The sequence below is a fragment of the Protopterus annectens genome, chromosome 7.part0 (genome assembly GCF_019279795.1).
Source record: "Protopterus annectens isolate FY-2018-M chromosome 7.part0, PAN1.0, whole genome shotgun sequence".
NCBI lineage: Eukaryota > Metazoa > Chordata > Ceratodontiformes > Protopteridae > Protopterus > Protopterus annectens.
In genome coordinates, this window is record NC_056739.1 from 375,362,745 (window position 1) to 375,388,593 (window position 25,849).

General features: G+C 41.0%; 1 protein-coding gene across 1 annotated transcript in view; it reads right to left on the reverse strand.

Moving 5' to 3' along the window:
• Window positions 1-25,849, reverse strand: part of MOV10 (Mov10 RISC complex RNA helicase) — an 892,455-nt gene that overhangs the window by 801,970 nt on the left and 64,636 nt on the right. The gene's annotated exons all lie outside the window — the stretch shown is intronic.

Here is a 25,849-nt window from a genome sequence, read left to right on the forward strand (position 1 = left end):
GTCAGAGCAAGTTATGTAGACAAAAGAAGGGAATAAAGAGGCGAAGTTATACCACTAGTGAGATAGCAGCTGCATTTTCCTAGTCTCAAAATGTGCTTCTATTTGTTAAGAGAAAATGGGATAAGAGGAATGATCTTTAAAAAAAGAAGGGAGAGATTCCCACATTTTGGGACCAAGGACTAAAAAAGCATGGTTTGTAAAGCAAAGCCTAGTTTGCAGGGTTTGGAGGACAGAATGAGTGGTTAAGATGTCTAAGGTTGTATGCTGGGGCATCTCTGAATAATATGGAAGCTAGTGGAGTGAAGGCGCCATTCTTGATGAGTTTAAATAGTTGACAGGCAAGTAGAAAGTCAGCCTATTGTTTCACAGTTAGCCAATTAGCTAATTTAAGTTTTTTTATTCTGTAGGAATAGGAAAATAGTACAGCACTGAGATTTATAGATGAAGGAGACTGTTCAAACTCACAAACCTGAGAAATAATAAGATAGGATGGAGAACAAATTTCTAAGACATCTGCCAAAACAAACAGAAGAAAAAGCTTCCTAATGTAGTGGTAGAACTTGTGTGTCATGCCAAGAATCTCAGCTCTAAGAGCTAACCTACCTGAGTGACATGACACTTTAAGTTAATTACTGGTGCAAAATAGCAAAACAACTTCTTAGTATAACATACAATCCCAAAAGAATTATAGCATTTTAATTATACAAACTATACTGACATACTAAGAAGCTTAATCTAGCACTGTCTCCAAGTCTATCAGGTATATCTGTAACAGATGTAAATAACTTTGAACAGGATCTCCATTTTTGTAGACCTTCATGTCCTTACTTATTTATTTCTGGTATTTTATTTCCTGTCTTCTATACAGCAGCTTCCTCTTACCCTTACAGTTACCTTTAAAAACATTAATATTTGATAGGAGTAGCAAGTTTGTTCTAATATGAGGTTCTGTAACTCAGAAAAACATAAAACAGTTCAAAGGACCAGATGTATCTTCTGGTCCATTATGTATTTCTAAGGGCAAAAGGCAGTTAGTTATGGTGGTCTGGGGTCTCATTAATTTTGTGCCGAACACTTCAGGCAGAGCTTCATTTTCTAAAGAAAAAAAGCATCTGCAAAGCTTAATGTTTATTTCCCCATTACTTTACACTTGCCTTCTTAATTCATTTTGTATTAAGCTAGCCAAAACAAATCTACAATGGATCATCATTTCAAATCATACCCTTTTTTAATTCATCATGCTCTTTTTATTTTATACTTACATATTTTCACTGGATTTAAGTAACTTTTTTCCAGTGTTCATGCATTCCTCTGTCCAATGGTTTGTTTCTGTTGTTTTCTTACCTAGCCACCACTTGGCAAGAAAATATAAATGTATTTGAGATGGACCTTTTCTCCTGAAATCTGTGGAAAGAGATTAGGTTCATGGGTAGGTACTAGGCTACTGGCCCTAGGGCCTATATAAGCCTAGCCAAAAAGGTACCCTGGCTTTCGCCACCCAAGAAAATTATTTTCCTCTGCCCCTGTTGAGCAGAGCCACGAGGTGATCCCCAGGGTGAATTTCCTATTTCCCATCCAGTCATCAAGATTTTTCTTGAAGAGTGCTAATGAGAAGCTTTTTTGATATAGATAGGTAGTTTTTTCCAGAGTATGGAAAGTCTCTAGGACAGGAATCTATATCTCCAGCATGTTCTGTTTATTGTGGTGACAAGGTTTAGGTCCCTAGAGCATGTAGGGAATGAGATTTCTTTACGTGGAGCATGTCTAAGAGCTCTGGGTTTGACATAGCTTTGTATGTTAGGCAGAGATCGCCTCTGAGTAGGCGATATGCCATGGAGTAAAGCTGGAATTATTTTAGACGGTCTGCATAGGGCATCAGTTTGAGGCCAGTAATCTTTTTTGTGAGGTATTTCTGCAGCCTTTCCAGTTGTTGTAGATGCCTTGTGAGGTACATACCAAAAGGGGCATCGTACTCTATAATGGGTCTAATTAGTGGTGAGTAGAGGGGAACAATGACCTCTTTTTTCCTGGATGAGAAACCTTTTGTGATGAGGTGTGCCACGTAGAAGGATTTCCTGACTACTGTGGTGATGTGATTATCAAAAGACAGACTACTCTTCACCTGTGTCCCATGGTCTCTTATCACACTTTTGGTGTTAAGCAGACTACCACCTATGTGGCAGCTCATGGGTACAGAGTTTTTACCAAAGGGGATGACAATGCACTTTTTGGCATTGAGCTTGAGGTCATGGCTTTGACACCAGGAATCTGTCTCCATGAGGCCTTTTTCTAGGATGTCCACATCGTTAGGAGTTTGACACCAGGCATCTGTCTCTGTGAGGCCCTTTTGTAGGATGTCCACATCATTAGGTGTTTTGATTATGGCTCCTAGTTTGCAGTCTTGTACGAACTTCATTAGCCAAAGACCTTCTGTGTTAGCTTGTACTTCAGAAAAGTAGATACCAAACAGGAAAAGACCCAGGACCAAACCCTGTGGCACTCCACTTGTCACTGGTCTGAAGTCGGATTTGGAGTCTGCTACTTTCACAGTGTAGGTCTGTCAGTGAGCCAGTTGGCAACCCATCTTGTGACATGGGGATTTATACCTAGTTTAGTGAGTTTATCTATAATTCCAGAATGGGGGATGGTGGCAAAAGCCTTGGCGAGATATAGATAGGCTGTGTGAACCACCTTACCCTCGGTTACAGCTTTGGTGACTGCTTCAAAGACGTCTATCAGGTTTAGGAGACATGATCTGCCTTCCACAAACCCAAACTGGGTGGGGTCCAGAGTTTTGAGATTACCAAAGTCTTTGTGTATAAGATCCATGATGATATGTTCCATGGCCTTGTAGACCAGGCTTGTTAGGCTAACTGGGCAGTAGTTCCCTAGGTACGTGGTGGCTCCCCCTTTGTGGAGTGGGATAACCATCACTGTGCGCCATTCAGTGGGCACAAAGCCTGAGGTGAGGCTATGATTGAACAAGGTGCTTAGGTGGGGTGCCAGTTCATTCTGCAGTTTGTGTAGAACACAGCCTGGGATGTAGTCAGGTCCCATGGATGCTGTGTTCTTGGCTTTGGAGAGTGTGTTTTTTACCTGTGCAGCCATGATTACAGGAACTTTGCATTCTTCCGGTATAGAGATGCACCCTTTAGGGGGTGAGAGGGGGGTAAAGTTAACACTGAACCTACCTGCCAGGATGTTGGCAATATCAGTTGGTTCTCTATATTTAGTGACATTGTGCTGTAACTCAGAGCAGATCTGAGTGTTGCCATTGAGATTCTTGACATAGCTATAGAATGCTTTGTGGTTGTCTTTAGAATCAGTGGCAATTTTGTTTTCGTAACTAGCTTTGGAGGATCTCAGCTTCTTACTGAGGCTGACCAGGGAGTTTCTCCAATCATGGGATTTTACTCTTTTTTGCAACAGTTTCTTTCTTTTGTTGTAGAGTTTGTTTATGGCAGGGGACCACCAGATTGGCTTTCTTTTTTTGGAGGATAGCATCTTGGTTCTGTTAGGGATAACATGATCCATGCACTCGTGTAAGTGCTTATAAAGTGCATTTGTGAAGGATTCAGTAGTCGTACCTCTATTGTCTGTCTGCATGGGTGTTATAAAGTTTGCCACTTCTGTCTTAAGAAGCATGAAGTTGGCTTTGGAGAAAATTTTTACTGTGGTTTCCCTAATGGGGGTGGGGGTGGGATGTGGATGTCTAGGGTAATTAGCTTGTGGTCAGTTCTGACCAATGATGGAATTGACCTCTGGTGTGGAACACAAGCTCCCCATGTTGGTAAAGACCAGGTCTAGGATATTGCTACCCCTGGTGGGGCTATGGATAAGTTGATCTAAGGCATTGAAATTTATGAATTCCAGAAAACGTTGATCAAAAGAGTTGGTACATGAGTAGTTTTCCCAGTTAATGGTGGGGTAGTTGAAATCACCCATTATTAGGGTGTTGGGTTGTACCCTAATATTTTCCAGTGTATCAAGAAATGAGGAGTGGGAATCCTGGGGCATGATGGGGGATCTGTAGCAAGTTACAATTTGGATTGCAGTCTTGCCCAGAGTTAGTTGCACTTGGATAATCTCGGATGCATTATGCTGAGCAACTAGCCTGGAGGTGTGGATATCCTTAAAGAATATGGACACGCCTCTGCCTTTACTGTTTCGGTCCAGGTTAGGTGGCCAAAAGGTGTGGCATGAATTATAGCCTAGTAATGCAGGAGTGCTCTCTGGAGCCTTGAACCAGGTCTCTGTCACTGCACAGATGTCGATGTTTTCCAGTTTAAGGAGTGCCTCGAGTGAATGCATTTTGAGGTTTAGACTTCTAGTATCGAGTAGCATTACCCTCAGATTTTGCTTGCTTGTACCAGTTAAGGTGGTAAATTTGTCATTTGAACCTTGCCTAAAAAAGCACTATAGGGGGAGATCCTATCATCCTTGACATATGGTCTTTTCTGCTATAATTTAGAGGAGAGAAGTCACATCACATGAGGTGGAGCCACAGAACTTCCTGCTTAATTTCACCTACCTCTTTAAAACTAAGGAATCAGTAACATGACAGTGAATGGAGTCAAAAGGCTTGAAATCTCCAATAGCAAAATGACTGGGGCCACACTTCCAGCTACATTCATCTGCATACCCATATGATAGCTGAAAACGTAACATTACCGCTGATATAGTTTGCTTGCTGGCCACAGCTCCATTCCAGCAATAACAAAAACTTTACATATAAAGCAAAATTCATACATGTTAAAATGCTATGCAAGTTGAAACATAAATTGGAAACATGTTCTAGCAAGCATAATAACAAGTGAAAAATGTTTTGTCTTTTCTGAAACTTGTGCTACTGCTAAGGTTTCTTACAACGGCAGGGTACGATAAAGGTTTATCAAGGAAAGTAAGAACAGGTAATAGCCTGAATTAAGACTGACCTGCTTTCTGAAGTGTTTGGTACCTTCTACAAGTTAGGGATGTTTAGACTCTGTATGCCTTTTGTTTTTCTCTTCTTTTTTACTAAAGAAAAATGTAACAATTATCAACAGTCTAGTGGAATGTGCAGACTAATGACCATCGATATGTGCAGCTTCTTCAATCAAACAGCTCCAAACTGACCTACAGCATTCATTTTCAAAAGCAAAAAAATAGATGCAACACTCTAAACTGCTCCTAAATATGACTAAAACTAAACCAAGGCTAATTACACCCGTAATCCAACAAGCAAACTATAATGTCTAAATACTATCAACCAATAATCGCAGACATGACCTAGCACAAAATATAAAATTACAGACCATAATAACTGACCACAACTTAATATCCGATAAGCACATCCAGCAGATAGTTAAAAACCTGTAAACAAGGGCTTCTTTACAAAGTCAAACTTCCCTAATAGCCCACACATATAAGAAAATAGCTTGCACCAGAGGTGTCAGAAGTTTACAGCTGGGTAAAGGGCAGAAGGGCACTTAGTAATGTTAAATGAGTAAGTTTTAGTGTTTTGTTTTCTAAAAAAAAAAATATGTACAACCACATCAGAAGCATATATGGGATATTTAACTTGACATAAGATCAAGCATTAATTTCAACTTAAAGTCACAGACCTAATTATATAATTAGCTACATTCTTATGAATCTTTGCATGTACCCCATTAATTCTTCTGATGCATTCACTTACAGTTCTTCTAATGTTTTGCACCCTCATTCTACATTAGGCACACCATCTCCAAAATCAGAAACCCATACCTCCTACTGTCTATTCCTCACTACCAACATCCCCTTCAAAATAACCTCTTATGGCTTAGCCTTTTTCCACAAACATTGCATTTTCTTTACCTGCATGTGATCTGTTTATTAAAGTAAGGTTTTCTTCTTATCACAACTACTATAACCACTGTTTAAGACACGGTAAAGTTAAAGTGACCATTTCACCAAAATCCCATTTGAACGCAGCCAGCTGAATGACTGGAGAGATCCACGTTTAAAGTTTCCTGTTGGAAGGCCTTATTTCTTCCAAACTGTACATGTAGAAGAGGCCCCCTGCACCCCACCTCTGCCGATCATTAAAATAAGTTTACTACAGAAATTGCAGACTCTGAATAAAATCAGTATAAAAGTTCTGAATGCTCATTTCAGCTTTTTGTTTCATATCCTACATGTTTCACTGGAATGGTTACTGACCAGGTACATTAATATAATCACTCATATTTATCCATCACTTCTGTATTTTCCTCTGACTTCCCAATATCTTATTCACATAAAAGTCTGCAAAACAAAGAAGTCACGGTTGCAATAAAAGTACAAAAAGTAAAAAGAGAAGGCTACAGACCACGGCACATAAAATCTTAAAATTTTTAATGAACAGATTTTATGTGCCGTGGTCTGAAGCCTTCTCTTTTTACTTTTTGTACTTTCATCTTGTTGCTGAAGGATCTGTTTGCCTGCATCACTATCTGGTTTTGGATTATTGCAGTAAAAGTACTTAGTGCTACTGTTTAATCTGAATACCCATTAGCAAATTAATTGCAAAATAGCTGATAGAATTCACAAGTTCCATCCAGAAGTACTATTCCTTTGAAATAAAAGTCGATCAGAAACACATACATACATACATACATACACACACACACACACACACACACACACACACACACACACACACACACACACACACACACACACACACACGTGCACTAGAGTCAACACAGTGTCCAATTCAGTTTGTTTTGTTAAGGCTGTAAATATCCCAAACACTAAATGCCTCATCCAAAAACTGTCAAGTGATATGCAACAGCTGCTGAAACTATTGTCAAAAGAAATAATGCAAACATTCCACAGAAAGCCAGCACAGTAGCATCCTGCAGAAGTAAGTACCAAAAAACCCCATCCATATCAGGTTTGTGAAACGTACCTCAGAGAATTTGATCTACATTAACAACCTCATTAGGAAAAAGAGATGAAGCTGTATGCCTTGATCTCTTCTAAACATTTGATATAGTATGTCACATCAAAACTGTTTTGAAGATACCTATACAGGTCTCACCCAACATGTTGAAGAAAGGTTCCTGGATTACCAAATCAACAGAGAATAAACCATGAGGTGGAATTCAGGCAGACCACACTATATGCTAATCAATATCAGAGTTCCTCAGTGTTTAGTGTTCTGCATCCTGCTGTTTATAATCTTTGTAAATTATACTGTCAATCACTACAGCATCCCCAAACTAATATAATGCAACAATGGCTCAATCATCTTGCTGTCAGATGTACAGTTTATCTCATTAGAAAAGACACACAGATAATCCCACCAGGGTATGATATACTAAGAGCAGACCGAATAACTTGTAAAGGTGGCGGTGTAGCCATACTCTACAAAAATACATTACAAATCTCCCTTGCCTCTCCACAACCCCTCCTAACAAACAATGCCAAAATTCTACTTGTAAAACTTCAACCAAACAAACATAAAAGCATAAATATAGCATGTATTTACATCCCCCCAGGCAACAATAATAACAAAACCTTAGAGGACTTTCTCCACTGGTTAACTCAAACTCACCCCCAGGAATCCATAGTGTTAGGTGACTTCAACATCGATTGGAATTCCTTCTCATCTAGCTCCCCATCTAGCAGCATAAATCTACATGGCTTTTCTCAGCTCATATCCACTCCTACCAGACTAGGTAAACCCCAAAACAAAGACAGCATCCTGGACTGGATCCTTACTAATAAAGATCCTGACCAGTACTCAGCAGGTACTCACCCAGAGGACATGAGTGATCACTTACTCACCTATGTTATCAAATTCAAGAAAATCACCCCCTTCTTACAACCATAAAAAAATCAGGAACAATAATAAATTCAACGCCTCCATTTTTCAAACTGAACTTAAAGCCCACAACTGGACAATACTCAAGACTCTTCCTCTTGAAGAGGCAGTTATCTACTTCAACACCACCTTCCTCAAGATTCTAGATTCCCATGCTCCAATACGGTCCATTAGAACTAAAACCAAAACCGCACCATGGCTCTCTAAGGAAACAAAATCCAAAATCCTATCTAGAAACAAGATGTGGGTCACATGGCGTACCTCTAAAGACCCACACTCCCACCAAACCTTCCGGCAACTTAGAAATGAAACTAAAAGAATGATCTTAAATGATAAAAAAAACTTCTTCCTCCACCTCCAACACAAACACCTTAATAATCCACAAAAATTCTGGGCAGGCTTAAACAAGCTCCTGCACCCAGGCCAGGCAACCACCCCCACTCCAACAACTTGCAAACAACAGTGCCCTGTAAACATTGTTAACACATTCAATAGTTTCTTCACAGAAACTATACAATCCCTGGCCACACAATTCAAACAAACAACCAGCCCACTCCACTTCCCATGCCAGCAGAAAACATAACTACATCAGATCATCTATTTACCTTCGATCCAGTACCCATATCCTCTATAACATCTCTTCTTAAAAAACTAAAACCCACTAAGCTAGCAGCTGGCCTTCTCCCAGCTGAGTTTCTGCAAAAAGCAGCTGAGGCCATTTCCTATCCCGTCTCCATAATCATAAACCGTGCCTTCATCCCCTCCATATGGAAAATGTCCCACATTATTCCTCTCCATAAAGGTGGTAGCTCACTAGAGCTAACCAACTACAGACCTATAGCTATACTCTCACCCCTGGCTAAAATTATGAAAAAGTGTGTCCACAAACAACTGATGGAACACCTCACCAAAAATAAAATTCTAGCCAACTCCCAACATGGCTTCAGGCCAAATCACAGTACCACATCAGCCCTACTATCCTTTTCTAATACCATCAATAACTTCAGAAACAATAATAAACTATCATCTGCTCTTTTCTTAGACCTCTCCAAGGCCTTTGATATGGTGAACCACATTCAACTCCTCCATACATTAAAAAAACTATCACTCAGCAATTCCACGCTGAAATGGTTCCAATCCTACCTGCCCAATAGGCAACAGGCTGTTCTATGGCAGGACAAATTATCCACATGCCTACCTGTTACACTTGGAGTTCCCCAAGGATCTATTCTTGGCCCTCTTCTCTTCACCATCTTTGTTAATGACCTGCTCACAATCACCCCCCATGCCACATGCATTCAATATGCAGATGATTTGACTATCATCAGCACTGCCTCCAACCTGGCAGACCTCACTGCTTCAACCCAAGACACCTTCAACCTAATAGAAAAATGGTTCTCAAGTCGTCAACTAGTTCTCAACCCCAACAAAACAAAACTACTTACTTTCTCACCAACTAGCAAGACTCTTCCCCCACCTTCTCTATTACATCCTCCAATGGAATCACTATATCACCAGAAGCTCACACAAAGCTATTAGGTGTTACCATTGATAACTCCCTCAAATTTGACACCCATTTCAATCTAACCATCAAAACCATCAATAAAAAGCTTGGCTCTCTCTATAAAGTAAAACACTTTCTCACTCCTCACGCTAAAATTACAATTGCCTGCACACACCTACTATCAACTCTTTTCTATGCCTCCCCCCTTTTTACAAACCTAAACAAGACAACCCTTAACAAACTTGCTTCTTGTTACAATCACATAGCTAGATTTGCCACAAATTCCACCTTTAGAACGCACCACTGCACTAACTTGCAGCAACTAGGGTGGTTAGAGTTTTCCAGCCAACTCCATTTCAACCAACTCAAAACAGCTCACGAAATACTGTATCACCCAGAGAAAACACCAGCTCTGAAAAACATCATTCACCCCTATATTAACCTGCAATCTTTACGCTCCTCCAATAAGATCTTAGCTCAAACTACCAAAGCCAATAATTCTGCTGGGGATTCTCTATTCTCAAACTTTGTAGGTAAAATGTGGAACTCTCTACCGACCATGCTCACCTCAGAACCTTCACTCCTACAATTCAAAAAAAAGCTTAAACCCCATCTCAATACTCTCTGGCAATGTCCCTGTTCCAAACCTGATTAACCACTATCATTTACTCTTCTCTTACCTCACTTTTCTTAACCGCTTTTTAACAAGGCGCCTCGCCTTTGTAACTGACCTATGTTTTTTTTTATATGCTGCTGTTATTTTTTTCCCAAGATGTGAAGTATCTTTATATTGTATTTAGAACTCAACTATCTTCCTTTTTTGCATTAACAATGTTCATATGTCTGTTATGTACCTGGAGCTTTTCTCCCCGGGCCTCCGCTGAAAATGGACATGTATCCAGTCGGACTCTCCCGGTTAACAAATGTAAAATAAATAAAATAAAATAAAAATAAATAAATAAATAAATAAACTTGCAAGACAATGTTATATGAGCTTCCTCAAATTTTGCTCTTCCCTATTTCTTTTCTGCTTATGTTTTAATTAATTCTTTCCACTTTCTGCCTATTTCCCTTTCCATCGGCATAATACAAGCTGAAAATATTCTATCTATATGTCACAAATTAATTCTATCTCCTACTGTCATCTTCTGAGCTATTAGTTCACCTTCATGGGTTCTACACTATGGCATTGTTGGCTAATGCGACAATGGTTGGCATACCTCTAGCTTAGTATAAACCTATGAAACACAAATCTATGAACTTATCACAGACTTGGCTCCTTGCCTTAGGCCTTCACTTAAACAATACTAAAATAAAAAACACATTATTTACAACAGAAAGCTACCTTGATGGTGATGTAGTTTCACCCAACACTTTTCAACAATGTTTATTCCACACCTCATACAAGGCCACACCTGAACATCAAATCTCTATACTTCTCAGCTGAGGAGGTTAATTTGATCACATTACTCAGTTGCCTCCTCAACAATCAGTTTAAGTTTAATACCATATTAATTACATTGCTGTCAGCACTAACCACAGGCTTGGCACATCATTCCTCACTGAAGCAGCAAGGCTATAGACTGCAAACTCATACATTCCCTCTTGCATTTTAACTCAGCCCACCTTTTCACAGGATTTTATCCCTGTATCATAAATTTGAGCAGTAAGATAACCTGTTTCCCTACAGACCGCCATAGTCAAACTTATTACAGTACCTTCCAAAAAAAACAGCAATGGCCAAAATTTAGTTGTCACATTCATCAAGTTCAACTTCATTTTTTACTCAAACTTTTATGAACTCACATCTGCTTTGATCTATCAGAAAACGGTAAATTCAGGCATTCTTTCTGTGAACTTAGACTGTGACTTTCCTCTGGCAAACTAAAAGCAGTTTCAAAATTAAAAAATAAATAAATAAATCTGACAGCTCCAGCTAAGCTGCTGTATTTACCAAACAATGGAATAAACTGTTTATTTATTTGTATTTGTTAACCAGGGTAAAGCATTACTCGATATGTACCTTTTTCTGATACAGCCCAAGGGCAATCTCTAGTTAAGTGACTTGCTTAGAGTCACCCAGTAGGTAATGGTGGCTGAAGGGATCAAACATTGAATTACCTTATAGTTTGAAGTATAATTCAAAAAAAGAAATTATGTTCTTATCATAATGTTCCATGTTTGCTGTCCTTTATCTTGCCTTCCTTCTTTCTGGTTGGGTTCGGAGCCGATCTCGGCCCCAACTCGGCCACTTTTAAAGCTTGAAGAGTCCTTACTGGCTCGAGGCTAACCCCTTATCCCAGCATGCTTAGCGGTAGCTACCCAGATCTCATTTGTGAGAACTAACTACTAGATAGGAGAACTATAAATTACCCAATAAAGGAGGTAACTAAACAATACTGCATCCTTGTACTGAAAACAACAGAACAACAATGGTGACAAGGACTATACCAATACCTGAAAAGCAAAGGAAACTCAGCCAAAAAAAAGGAAAATTCTCTCAATCATCCAGGATGGGGGAAGGAGGGAGGGACGCAAGAAGGAAGGTGAGATAAAGGACAACAAACATGGAATGTTATGGTAAGAACATAACTTCTTTGAGTTATGTTGTCCATCTCGCCTTCCTTCTTTCTGGTTGGGACAGCATCCCTAGCACCTAAATCCTAGGTGGCTCACTGGAAAAGAGACCTCAGAACCATGGAACCAAAGGATGCCCTGTTCTGAGAGGCCATGTCCACTTTCTAATGAGTAATGAAGGTATGGGGAGTAGCCCATGTTGCTGCCACACAAATAGTATCTAAAGGAAGCTTAGCTTGAATGGCTATGGAGGTAGCCAAGGACCTAGTGGAATGTCCCCTCACTTTTCTTGGGACAGACACATTCCGGGACTCATAAACATAAGTATTGGACAGCCATTTTGACAAAGTCACTTTGGAAACTGGTGAGCCTTGCTTACTCTGAGAAAAGGATACAAACAGCTGATCTGATTTTCTGATGTCCTTGGTTCTTTGAAGATAAAATCATAACTGCCTGTGGCTATACAATTAATGTAACTTATACTCTGCCTTGTTGCCATAATTTAGAAAGAAAACAGGAAGTTCAATTGACTGATTCAATTTATACTCTGAACAGACTTTTGATAAAAAGGAAGGATTAGTTCTAAGAGATACTCTATCCTTGTGAATGATCATATAAGGCAGGCGGATGGAAAGTGCCTGTAACTCGGAAACCCACCTAGCTGATGTAACAGCAATCAGGAAGAGGGTCTTCCATGATAAGAACTTTAGAGGACAAGAAGCGGCTGGTTCAAAGGGAGGGAGGATCAAAGCCACTAGTACTAAATTTAAATCCCAAGGATGGAGAGGTTCTCAGATGGGAGGCCTTAATAGGGTAACACCTTTCAAAAAGACCCTACATAGATTGTAGGACATGACATTAGAACCTAGAAGGTCCACATGTAAATTAGAAATAGCAGCCTGTTGAACATGAATCATAGCAGCCGCTGCTCCTTTTTCAAAGGTTACTGCCGGGAAGTCCAAGATTTTTGAAATTGGGGCTGTAAAGGAATCAATGTCATTTTGCTCGGCCCAGAAGGAGAACCTCTTCCATTTACTAGCTTAAAGTTTCCTAGTAGTTGGTTTATGAGAAGAGACTAAAATATGTTGAACCATAGTTGAGATATCCAGGAGCCTGGCTAGGACTGAAAGTGGAGAAACCAAGCTGTCAGCTTGAGAGTTTGAATGGAGGGCTGAAGAGCACCCGACTGATGTGTCAGGAGGTCTGAAACCGGGTCCGGAATCCAAGGCTCCTCTTGCAGGTAATGCCAAAGGAACGGGAACCATATCTGATGAAGCTAGTATGGGGCAGTGAGGATCAGCTTGCGACTCAGCAACTTTGCTTTCTGAAGAACTTTTGGAATTAAAGAAAAGAGTGGAAAGGTGTAAAGAATCCTGGGGGGGCAATCATGGATAAGTGCATCTCTGGGTGACTGTCCTGGTGGGGGAACTAGGGCAAAGTAGCTGCTCCATTTGTTGTTTAGGTGAGAGGCAAAAAGATTGCAGCATGGCTGGCCCCATCTAGAGAAGATCATATCCGCCGCATCTTGTTTCAGAGACCACTCGTGGGGCATGAGAATTGCCCATGCTGAGCTTGTCCGCTATCACGTTGGACTTCTCCGGAATGTGTGCTGCAACCAGAAAATGCTGAGAGGAAATCACCCATTGCCATACTCGAAGGGCCTCCCGACACAAGGGGTAAGATTTGGTTTCGCCCTGTTTGTTGATGTACCACACTACTGATATGTTGTCCATCTGAATTGCTATATAGCCCAAAGGAACAGAGTCGTGAAGTGCTTGACAACACTAATAACACTGCTCTCATCTCCAGGACATTGATGTCCAAATGGTACTCATGAGGTTGCCAAGTTCCTTGGACTGTCTGTCCCAGATAATGCTCCCCCACCCTATCTGGGAAGCATCCGTGGTAACTGTGGCTACCAGATGAGGGGCTACAAAGGGTCTGCCTAGAGTGACTAGGGGAGTGTGGAGCCACCACTGTAGATATTTCTTGCAAGCATCTGTGATTAAGATCATGTGTGACATTGGTAGATCCTGATATGACCACTGAGTGAAGAGAAGCCATTGCAAAATCCTCATATGGTAATGAGCTAACAGGACTAGAGTAATGGCAGTTGCCATCAAACCCAAGACCTTTAGGACTAACTGATCCTGAATCTTTGACTTTGACAAGAGGAGAGAGACCTGACCTCAAATGGCAAGCACCCTTTCTTCTGAGAGCTTGGCTATCATGTCTCTTGTATTTAGTTGAGCGCCTATAAAAGTAATACACTGAGAGGGCAACAAGGCAGATTTTTTGTAATTTATTGTGATTTCTAGGCATGCACAAGTGTGAATCGTGTGGTTCCTAGTGCTTAAGAGATGATGCTTAGTGGTGGTAGTGAGGAGCCAGTCGTCTAGATAAGGAAACACCTGGAATCCCAAAAGTCTCAGATGAGCCGTCACTACTGCCATACATTTGGTGAACACCCTGGGGGCTGTGGTGAGACCAAAGGGCAGAGCTCTGAACTGGTAATGACTGGTGCCCAGTTGGAAGCATAAATTTCTCCTGGACTGCCTGTCCATTTTTATATGGTAGTACACGTCCTGGAGATCTATAGAGCACATCCAAAAGTCCTGACCCAAAATGGGTAGAATGGACTGCAGTGTCACCATCCGGAACTTGGTCTTCTTTACTGACCTGTTTAACTTGCTGAGATCCAAGATAGGTTTCCAGTTCCCTGTCTTCTTTGGAACTAAAAAGAACCTTGAGTAAGTTCTGGATTCTAGCTGGTCTGCGGGGACTTCCTGAATGGCTCTTTTTTGCAGCAAGGTTTTTACTTCTAAGACTGCTTGATCCCAAAGATTGGGTGGAACATCTGTGATTGACAATTTTTGACTTTTTGGGGGTGTTTGGGAGAAGGGAATTTTGTAACCCCTGGATATTATGCACCATACTCACGTGTATTCTGTTATATCTTGTCAGGCTCTTGGGTACAGTGATATTCTGCCCCCAACTGCCTCCAGAGGTGGGCAGCCGGGCAATCCTTCAGGGATTCTGAAAGGGCCTTGCAGAGAATGTATCCCTGTTGTAGACCCCTCCTGCCACTAGGTCGGCATCTCCTGTTATTATTTCCCCCTCTGCCTCTGGAGGAATTATCTCCACGAATGTCTGGTGAAGCTTCCTGGTATTTACGGAACCACATTTTGCCACTCTTTTGGCCTTTGGAATAAGACCAGGATGGAGTGAAAAATGTACTCCTATGGCAGAGAGAGTTTTGCCATCTCGTTCACTCCTGGTAAAAGTCTCTCGAACTTGTGGTCCGAACAAGGCCGAGCCATCAAAGGGGGCATTTGTAAAGGAGGACTTGAAGGGCTCAGCAAACTGACAAAGGAGCATCCAGGAGTGTCTGCAAAGAGCCACTCCTGTTCCTGCAGCCCTTCTTGCTCCATTTACTGCGTAAGAAATCAGACACATGGAGGAGTTAACAATGGAAGTTAGGGTCGTTACTTGGTTAGCCGATTTGGAAGCTGCTCCCTCAGCTGAAGGATCCTGGAGGGTATCTTCCAACTCTTTAAGGAGATCCCTCTGAAGTCTTGTGAAATGTGTCAAATAGTTCAGCAACCAAAGAGTAAAGGCCGCTGAAGAGAAAACATGCTTCCCATATCTATCCATGGCTCTAGACTCCTTGTTTGTTGGATGGATAGAAGAGGAAGTGTCCGCGAGTTCCTTCTTGGTGGCTGCTGCCACCACCATAGCATCAACTGACATGCCTTTAGAGAGAAAAGTCTTGTCCTCTGGTGCGGTCATGAATTTGTTAGGTCTTAGAATGGGGTCCATGGTCTCTGGAGCACTCAACACCTTTTGACTCACTAAAGACAAAAGTGGGTTGAGAGGCAGAGACACCCAGGAGGTGGAAGGTCGGGAATCAAATGCATCCAGGTACACAGACTCGTCCTCAGAAGGGGAAGGGAATTCCAGTTTCCCCTTTGCCTAAGAATCTCCAGGATGTCTGAAAATGAGACATCTTCAGAGGGGGAATGTGGGGACCCTTGTGAGTCATCCAAGTCCATGTCAGAAGTGATGGACTCAGGGGAGTCCACATGCTTCCTCTTACATTTTTTCTTCATGGGAACCTCCTCTGAGGCATGCTCAGAAGAGGTCTCAGAAGAAGAGGGGTCACCTTGTGTAGCACTCTGAGGCATTGGTTCCCTACGCTTGGATGGAGAGAAGGATCAGAGGCAGACACCAGTATCGATGGGGATGGACCCAATGGAGCTTAGGGTGGGGCTGTCTCAGTGGACAGAACACTCCTCACCACCTTGAAGGTGCCCCAGTCTGGAATGGAGGGAGGCTCCAGCTCCAAGGAGCCTCAAAACCTCCTCCACACTGAAGGCGACAGCTTTGAGACAGATGTGGAAGCCGAACTCACCTATGCTGAGGCTCCAAGAGGGGGAGTGGAGTCGGACAAGGGCAGACTGTTGAGGAAGTTGGAGCGGATGTCGGAACCAACAAGGCAAGGGTTGTCAGAAGCGATGGTTCCACCACTAGTACTTCCATGCACTCCGACTCCGAAATGGATGCAGTCAGAGGAGGAATAGGGACAGGGACTGGTTTGGACAATGGCGCCACTTCCTTCTGGGCTGGGCCCGACAACAGTTGAGCAAATACACATGTCTTGAGCAGCCTCTTCACCACTCTCTCCACATCATCATCTGATAACCTCCTGGATGATCGAAAGGAGTGGGCTGAGTACCGGTGACTACCTGCCACTGACTGCAAAAATGGAGACTGAGGCACAGATCTCACTGGGTCCAAAGAAGGAGATTTCAATCTCTTTTAAGTCCAGGAGGGCTCCAAAGCCACAGAGGGAGCCACCAGAGAAAAGGAATCTTCAGAGCCAACAATCCTCTCTGATGGATCAGAAGATTTTGATTTTGACTTTGTTGGCACCAAAGGTGGAGCCAATGAAGATGCCAGTTTGTCATCAGATTTTTTGAAGGCTGAGTATCCGATGCTACTTCAACCTGAGGTTTTAATAACCCTCTCAAAATAAGTTTGTTGTGCCTCTTCTGCAAAACCCATGTGCTAAAGGCATGGCAAATAGAGCACGAGTCCTGCAGGTGGACCGCACCTAAACAATAAACACAACTCACGTGCCCGTCTGTAAGGGATATTTTTTTAGCAACATGAGTCGCATTTCTTGAATCCTGATTGCTTAGGAGCTTCTTTAGACATTATAAACACAAAGGGACTAACAACAACAAAAGTGTTTTTTTTTTTTTTTTTGAAAGAAGAAGATAGAAAAGAGGGGAAGAAAAGGAGGGGGTAGCCTCTAAGTTAAACGGCTACTGCTCCCAAAGGGAGAAGGCCTCTAACTAAAACAGCTTCTCCCTAGGGAGCAAAGAGGGATAAAGGGACAAGAAAACAACCCTCATGAAAAAAACAGGCAGCCGACAACACACAGGTAAAGGCCTGAGAGAAAACAACAGCCTAACAACAGCAAAAACAACAGTAATGAAGATAGAGGTGATAAAGAAGAGAAAACTCTAAACTCTAAGGAAATTTAGCCTAAAACAATAACAATTTTGACAGGAAAAATTCACTACTTAGTTTGAGCCAGCAGAAGACAATCTCAACACTGCAAGCGGCAAACGAGATCTGGGTAGCTACCGCTAAGCATGCTGGGATAAGGGTTTAGCCTCGAGCCAGTAAGGACACTTAGAGCTTTAAAAGTAGCTGAGTTAGAGCCAAAATTGGCTCTGAACCCAACCAGAAAGAAGGAAGGCGAGATGGACAACATAACATGAAATGTTAACTTTAAAGTTAGTGTTGAAAGGCATTTTGAAAATATGAGGAAATGCAAAGTATAGTTGTATAAGTTAAGCTTAACTAAACAGTAGATGTTCCAGTGATCTCTACTGCAGTAGCCCTAACTATGAGTTATATCCTGCCAAGGATGCAACAGATGGCCAACTTACAAGGCTTCAGGGCCAGCATCTGAAGCTTTGAGCTAAAATGACTAAAAGACAAGTTTAGGTGCAAAGCCCTTTAGAGCTTTCCAGCCAAAAAATAAATGTCCACACCCTGGCATAAAGAATAAATAAATAAATATATAAAATATAATAAAATAAAAAAGCACATAAAAAAACAAGGGGATGGAGGGATGAAGTGACTACTGCATCAGTGATCATTCGAACATATACTGTTTTGGTAGGTTCAACTTGCACAAGCGTACTATGTTTATCATATTGATCACTGCTGCAGTAGCCTTAGCGATATGGGTACATTACCCTACCTAACTACATTGAGAGTTGGAAGGAGAAGGGTCCAGGAACCTCTGGAGAATGGTCCTAGCAAAGCTTGATCTGGACCTAGAGAAAGACTCAAACGTATAGTGCTTTGTAAAAGTATGTACTGAGAACAAAGAAGCAGCTTGTAGAATACTTTTAGAGTTGAACCCTTTCCAAAATGCCATAGATGAACCCAAGGCCCTGGTAGAGTAGCCATTAATCCTGCCTGGGATAGTTTTGTTACACTGAGTACAGCAAAAGGTAATTGACTTAGATAACCACTTGGAATTAGTCTGTTTGCCCCTTCTTCTTACTTTCACAAGAAATGAACAATTGATCAGAAGTTCAGAAACATTTTGTACTATCAAGATAGCACCAGAGTTGTCTGTGGACATCCAAAGTATGAAGAATCTTTTCTCCTTCATTTTTAGGTTCAGGAAAGAAAATGAGATAGATAGTTTGGCTTAAAGTAAACAAACTCAGATACCACTTTCATTAAGGAGGAATTAGCTCCCAAAGAAACCCTGTCTCTATGGAAATTGAGATAGGTTTGACTCACCATAACAGCTTGCTAGTCAGATACCCTCTTGCAGAGGTTGAAGCAATCAGTAAAACTGTTTTACGTGTTAAGAACCTCAAGCCAGACAAGTTAGCTGGTTCAACTGGAGCAAATATTAGTTTCTCTAACAAAAATTAAGATCTCAAGAGGGGCCACCTGTTTTCTTGGAGGCTTCTTATTCAAAAGCCCTTTCAAAAACATTTTTACATGACAATGCATTGAAAGAGGATGATGCATGGGCAGACATGCCGTAATGGCCAATAAATTAACCTTGATATAGAGGAGGAAGAAAGGTCATAGGATAGTAACTAACACAAATACTGTAAAACCAGAGAACTAGGCCCTGAATGGGTGCTGGTTATGTTGTTGTTGTCATCATCACCAACTAGAAAATCTTTTCCATTTGCTAAAACATGATTTTCTAGTAGCAGACTTTCTTGCCTCCATTAGTACTTGCTGTATGTCCTCAGTAAACAGGTGCCTAAAAAGAATTAGGACCGTATTATCCAAGGAGTCAGTTGAAGTTGATTGATGCTGGGGTGTATTAAACATCCAAGTTCTTGTATGGATGGATCCAGTCTGTGCAGAAACTTGTAATTGCCCTTGACCATTTCCAACAAAAGGGAAAACCATGGTTGCCTGGGTCAGAAGGCAGTCACCACAATGATCCTGGGGGATTCCTTCTGAATCTTCAGAAGTACCATGGATATTAGTGGAAATGGCAGAAAAGCATATAGGCATGTTTCTGTCCAAGGAAAAGAAAAGACATCTGTTTTCCAGGTCTTCTTGCATGGCATCCTGAAACAGAATCTTGCCAGTCAATTGCTCAGAAAGGAGGTAAAGAGGTCTGTCTGCTCAAGGAACTCCCCACAGATGGATCAAATCTTGTATAATCTAGTTTCCATTCATAAAGGTCTGCCCTAGTCCTGCTCAGCTTGTCTGCAGTTTTGCGCTAATGGAATGAAGGATGCCTGCAGAGTGAGACTGTGCTGTGAAGCTATATCCCAAGCTAACATGGCTAGTCTGCAAAGGTGGTATGACCTGGTTCCCCTTTACTTGTTGATGTATCACATGATTGTGGTATTGTCTGTAACCACTGATGAGGTCTCAGGGACCAAAGATGGTTCAGAGAGTTGAAGGCCTTGATCAGGGCAAGCATCTCCTTGATATTTATGTGTTTGCATCTGTCCTTTATGTCCCACACCCCCTGCACTTTTATCTCTCCTAAAACTGCTCCCCCAAGCAAAGTCCAAAGCATCTGTAGTGGCTGACTGCATTGGAGCAGGGAGGGATAATGGAAGACCTGGATTTCAGTATGCCTGTTGTCAGCAGTAAAAGATTTCTCTTCTGACAAACTCCAACACTGGGATTTGAAAAGATAAAGAGTATTGATACTGGGACCAAACAGATTTCATAAACCATTGTACCTTTCTCATGTGGAGTCTTGCCAGGGTAATCATGAGAATCATAGATGCCATGAGACCCAAAATCCTGAAGTATTCTTTCACACTAATGAAGTCTGAGTGGAAAACTGTAGAAATATATCTAAATAAAAATGTATTTTTACCTGTGGTAGAAAAGCTCTTTGAACTGAGTTCTCTGGTTGACACCTCAGGAGCACAACCTTGTGTGAAGAAGTCAAGAAAGGCAAATTTCTTGGAATTTCAGCTTATGAGAGAGATTCCTGACACTTTGAAAAAAGACTGCAAAGATAAGCAAGTCATCTAAATATGGAAAAATTTAAAGACCCTGTAGCCTGCAATGAGCTATAACTGGAGCCACACCGTTTCTGAACACTCTTGCAGTGGATAGTCAAAGGGAAAGGTAGAGAACTGACAATGTGATTCAGACGCACAAAGTCTTAAGAAATGCCTGAAGTCTGGATGAACAGGGATGTAATAAGCATCTTTTAAGTCTACTGTTACCAGGAAATTTTAAAGAGGAAGAAGAGGTAACAGGTTGTGAAGTGACACCATTTTGAATTTGGACAGTATCACAGACAGGTTTAGGAAAGAAAGATCCACCAGGCATTTTCTTTCTTTGGCACTAGGACCATCCTTGAATAAAAACCCTTCCTCACTTGGGAAGGAGGAACTGATTCTATCACTCCTTGGGACAGCATGTTATGAAGAACAGTTGTAAACAAAAAGAGTCTGATCTGGACGATGACGAATGACCCCCCCCCTTCCCCCCGGAAAGGAGGAATTTCCTCCCACTGCCATCTGTAACTTGGATTAATGATTTTCAGAAATTATTTGTCTGAAACAACCTGTTGCCAAGGAGGAAAAATGAAGATTCGGATTTCCTGGAAGAAAAAAGGTGCCAAGGTGGGAGGGGTCACAAGGTCTTGTGAATGACTGTCATTCAGACTTGTTGGACTGTCCTTGGTTTTGGGAGATTCAAAACTTCTTTTTGGAATCCCCTTGTCATTTCTTCTTAAACGTGTGATTACCTGAAATTTGCTGAGGCTGTTTATTCTCTCTCTCTGTTTTTTTTGCCAAAATTGGATGAGGAGGTAGAAAAATCTCTTGGACAATTTGTAAAAGGAGAGCTAAAAAATCTTAGAGATTCCCTGCTTCAGCTTTTCCCTTTCATCACACTTTTTGATCATCTCTACAGCAGAGGGGTCAAACACAAAATCTCTATCCAAGTGACATTCCTCACACTTTCTCAGTTTGTCAGAACAAACTTCAACACATCAGCCATGATAATTCAAAATTCTGAAAATCAAACCTGTAGGACTATACACTTTTTCCCCGTACCTATTGAAAGTTTTTCATTTCTTATCAGAAAGAGTGAGCTTGGAATTAACTAAGTGCTTAGCAACATTGAGATCAACTATAGTGCTATAGTGATAGCTATAGATGCTCACTCAGGTTTGGGAATAGGGTATAAAAATTTAAAAAACTGAGAAACTTTATACATCCTATCTGCCTTTTTAGGGGAAGCAGGCTGGCTATCAGGAAAATTGCAGACAATAACACACACATCCTCTAAAGCAAAAACAGGAGGAATGGGTTTAGTTTCTGGAAAATTCTGTAACAACTCATACCATTTTCTGAGAAACTATGAAACCTCAGTGTTCTCCCATTGAAAACACTAGCATTTCAAGTAATAGTTTCAGAAAAAAAGAAACTGCCACAGGAAGAATCAGAGACTGAGCTCACACAGTCTGAATCAGAAATCTGAGGAAAAAATCCTGTATCCATCCCTGCATCTTCCTGTTTAGATCCAGAATCTTGAATTTCTTCAGAAAAAGTGGAATCCCTCTTTCTTTTACAAGAAACTATCTTACAAGGAGGCTCAACAGCCTGAACTAAACCCTGATCCAGTCCCAGTAAACTACTCCTATACAAAGAAATTTGAGGAGGGGTAGATACATGCTTGATTTTCTGTTTTTGACAGGAAAAAATGTGGCCAACTGTGTTACTAATGGCAGCAGCTGCTTCCCTAGGGATGGGCACAGCATTCTGACATAACAGGAGAACCTTACCTAGTCACTCTCCTAGGACTGACAAGAGTGGCTCTCTCTTGCTTACTGAGGGAACCGCAACAGTCGCAGAGGACATGGCTAACACTAGGCTTTAGTGTCTGTAGGTGCTACAAAAACAGGGAATCTTGTGTAAAAGATGAGTGGTCTGATGTACAAAAAGAGTCCACAGCAGAGTCACCCACCTATAGGTCAGGTAAATTTTTATACTGCTGTGGTGGCAAAGGCTGTTTGCTTAACTATTCTTTTTGTGGGTGGAAGAAGGACCAGCCATTTGACAGTTAGTCTGCTCCATGATCAAGCTGAAAAATAGTGCCTCTTTCCCAGGAAAGACAAGCAGCAATTGCCGGTAAATACTACCAGTCTGCACAAGTTACTTTTTTGACAGTACAATGAACTTTAAAACACTATGTCAGCCCCACAAAAGAAAAATAAATGAATGTTATGTATTCACCATAATGATAGATCTGTGTTGTCCTATTTTCATCTGATTTAACTGTTGGGACTCAGATCTAACTCAGATCCACTCTCATCATCTCCAAACATGTGGATCCAGGGCTCTGATTCTTCCTTGACCCATAATTTCTTCTCTCTTCCTCTGAATACCTTAGATCAAGTTTGCCAATCAAAAATCATATGCAACAACCTTATTGTGACCTATGCTTCTATGAATTTAAGTGTAAAAATATGTAAATGTAAGAAAAATGAGGCAACCAGCTGAGGTTGATATTTGCAAAACTCCCCTAGAGCTCCATCCATTCTTTGAGGTACAATAGGCAACAATTTAGAGGGAAAAGGAGAAAGGCATGCTGAACCAGATGAAAACAAGATGACACCGATCTATCGTTATAGTGAGTACATAATTGTCTTATCCAGTGTTGTCCATTTTCGTTTGATTCAAGTTTGGACAACATCCCTAGCTAACATTTATTTGGGGAACATTAAGAAAGGATATTTCTAAAGACAGCAAAGCCAAAGGTAGAGCATGATCTGGATTATACATCCAGTTTATAATGAGGCACAATGGAATGGACGGTAGAACATGCAGCAGCACAAATCTCATCAATAGGCAAACTCTGTTGAAAAACTGTAGAAGTTGCTACTGATCTTGATGCTGTTGGCCATTTGGATAATGGTAAACGCAACTTGTCATAGACAAACAAAATGCAGTTTGACAACCATCTTGAAAGAGTAATCTTAGATATGCCCTGCCCTAGTTTAACTTTTGAAAATGCAACAATTGATCTGATTTTTTTGAAACACTTTGTTCTGTGAAAATAAAACCTAAGTTGCCTGTGAACATTTGTGAACACTTTGTTCTGTGAAGATAAAACCTAAGTTGCCTGTGAACATCAAACAAATGTAAAGTATATTCTCCTTTATTTGAAAATTTTGGGAAGAAAAATGGAAAATTTATGGACTGGTTGATAATCGATACAGATGCCTCCTTTGGAATAAAAGAAGGATTTGGTCTTAGGAAGACCCTGTCTTTGTGAAAAAACAAATATGGTGGTTTTCCTGAAAGAGCTTGCAATTCTGAGATTATTTTAGCTGAAGTAACTGCTATCAAAAATATTGTTTTCCATGTTAACATTTTTAAGTATACAGAAGATGCTGGTTCAAATTTTTAAGGGCTTCAAGTATTACCGTAATGTCCCATAGAGAAACAGGATCTCTTATGGGAGGTAGAAGTAGAAAAATTCCCCTTAAAAAGGCTTTAGAGAGTTTCACAGAGGCTTTAGGTGTCTGATTGTGGGCAATGTGAAAATTTGAAATAGCTGCTCATTGTACTTTTTATAATGGAGAAACTGGAACCTTTGTGAAACAATTCTGATAAAAAGTACAATAATGAAGGAAGAAAGGCAGAAAAAGGGTCTAAGCCCTTTTTCACTGCCCAAAAGGAAAACCATTTCCATTTACTTCAATATACCTTCCTGGTGCTAGATTTTTGTGATGCTGTTCGGATGTGTACTACAGTTGCACCTCCACATTTATGAGGGTTAGGTGCAGCGACCCCCCGCAAAGTCCATAGAATCGCGAATAATAATTATGCCCCATAAGTCCATACAGTATCAGCCAAAACATACATCACCCAAAAGTAGTCTCCTGGAAGTGCAGTCAACACATACAGCAGTGTCAGCTAGCAGTAGTCTGGCATCTCCCAGAAATGCACAGGAGATTTGCTCTGTACTCTGTGTGGGAGATTTGTAGAGCCAATAAGCAGGAGATTGCATGGATTATGAACTTATGTTGGAGCTTTCTACTGAACATCGGAATTATCCAGCACAGTGTTTTGAAAAGCGGAGGATCTAGCTTTTGTCTCCAGCTAACTGTGTGTGTGTGTGAGGGGGGGGGTCTATATTAGTTCATCAAAATATGTATTAATCGAATGCATATTTATCAATGGCTAAACAGCGAAATTCATTACGGTGAAGCATGGAATCTTTCCCAGGGTTAAGAACTACTGGGCCATCACCACAACTTTGCCCTTTTCCCCACCGTAGTGTGCTCTTGCAGTTGGTATATATATATATATATATATATATATATATATATATATATATATATATATATATATATATATATATATATAGTAAGGGGGGGGTGAAACCCCGGTTTGATTTAGTGTGGTGTGTGTTCCGGACTGCTAAAGGGTGAGTGGTTCCTAACCCCGGGAAAAATTCTGTGCTTCATTGTAATGAATTTCACTGTTTAGCCTTCATTGAATACATATTCGACAAATACGTATTTTTATGAATTAATATAGAACAGTGTGTGTGTGTGTGTGTGTCTGGATGTACACTGTCAATTCACGAATAAGCAGATTAGGGAAAGCCAAATTAGTGAAATTGGAGGTGCTACTGTACTTTGTCTGAGAACCTGGCATCTCTTGCCATCATAAAATTGGAGAAATGAATTGCTTAGTTTCAATGTCTCTGGGGCAGGGAGAGGATAGGACAAGAGATCTGGGTTGTGAGCCAATGTCCAAGGAGGAAGTAGGAGATGAGGCCAAAGAAATGGGAACCAAACTTGTCAAGGCCAATAAGGTGCAATGAAGATTACCTTTGCCTTGCACCATCTGACTTTCTGAATGAACTTTGTAATCAGAGGGAAAGGGGGAAAGGTGTAAAGAAGATTCAGGGGCCAACTGTGAATCATTGCGTCCCTCGGTGACTGACCTTAAGGAGGGATTAGGACAAAGATACTGCTGCACTTCTTGTTTAGGTGAGAAACAGGTTGCAGCAAGGCTAGCCCCAGTGGAAGAAAATTGTGTTTGCTACTGTTTGATTGAGGGACCACTGGTGTGGCAGGAGAATGTTTGCTTAACTTTCCAGCTAGTGCATTGGAAGTCCCTGGGATATACATTGCTACAAGAAAGTGTCTGGAAGACATCACCCACTGCCACACTTTCATACCTTCCCGACAAAAAGGATAAGATCTGGTTCCTCCTTGTTTGTTGATACAGCAGACTACCGACATATTGTCTCTCTGTGTGGAAATCACACCTTCTGGCAGAGAGTCTGGAAAATGTCTGCAATGCTAGTAAGACTGCTCTCATCTTCAGAATGTTGATGTGAAGATTGGCCTCTAATGGTGTCGAAGTACTTTGAATAGTCTT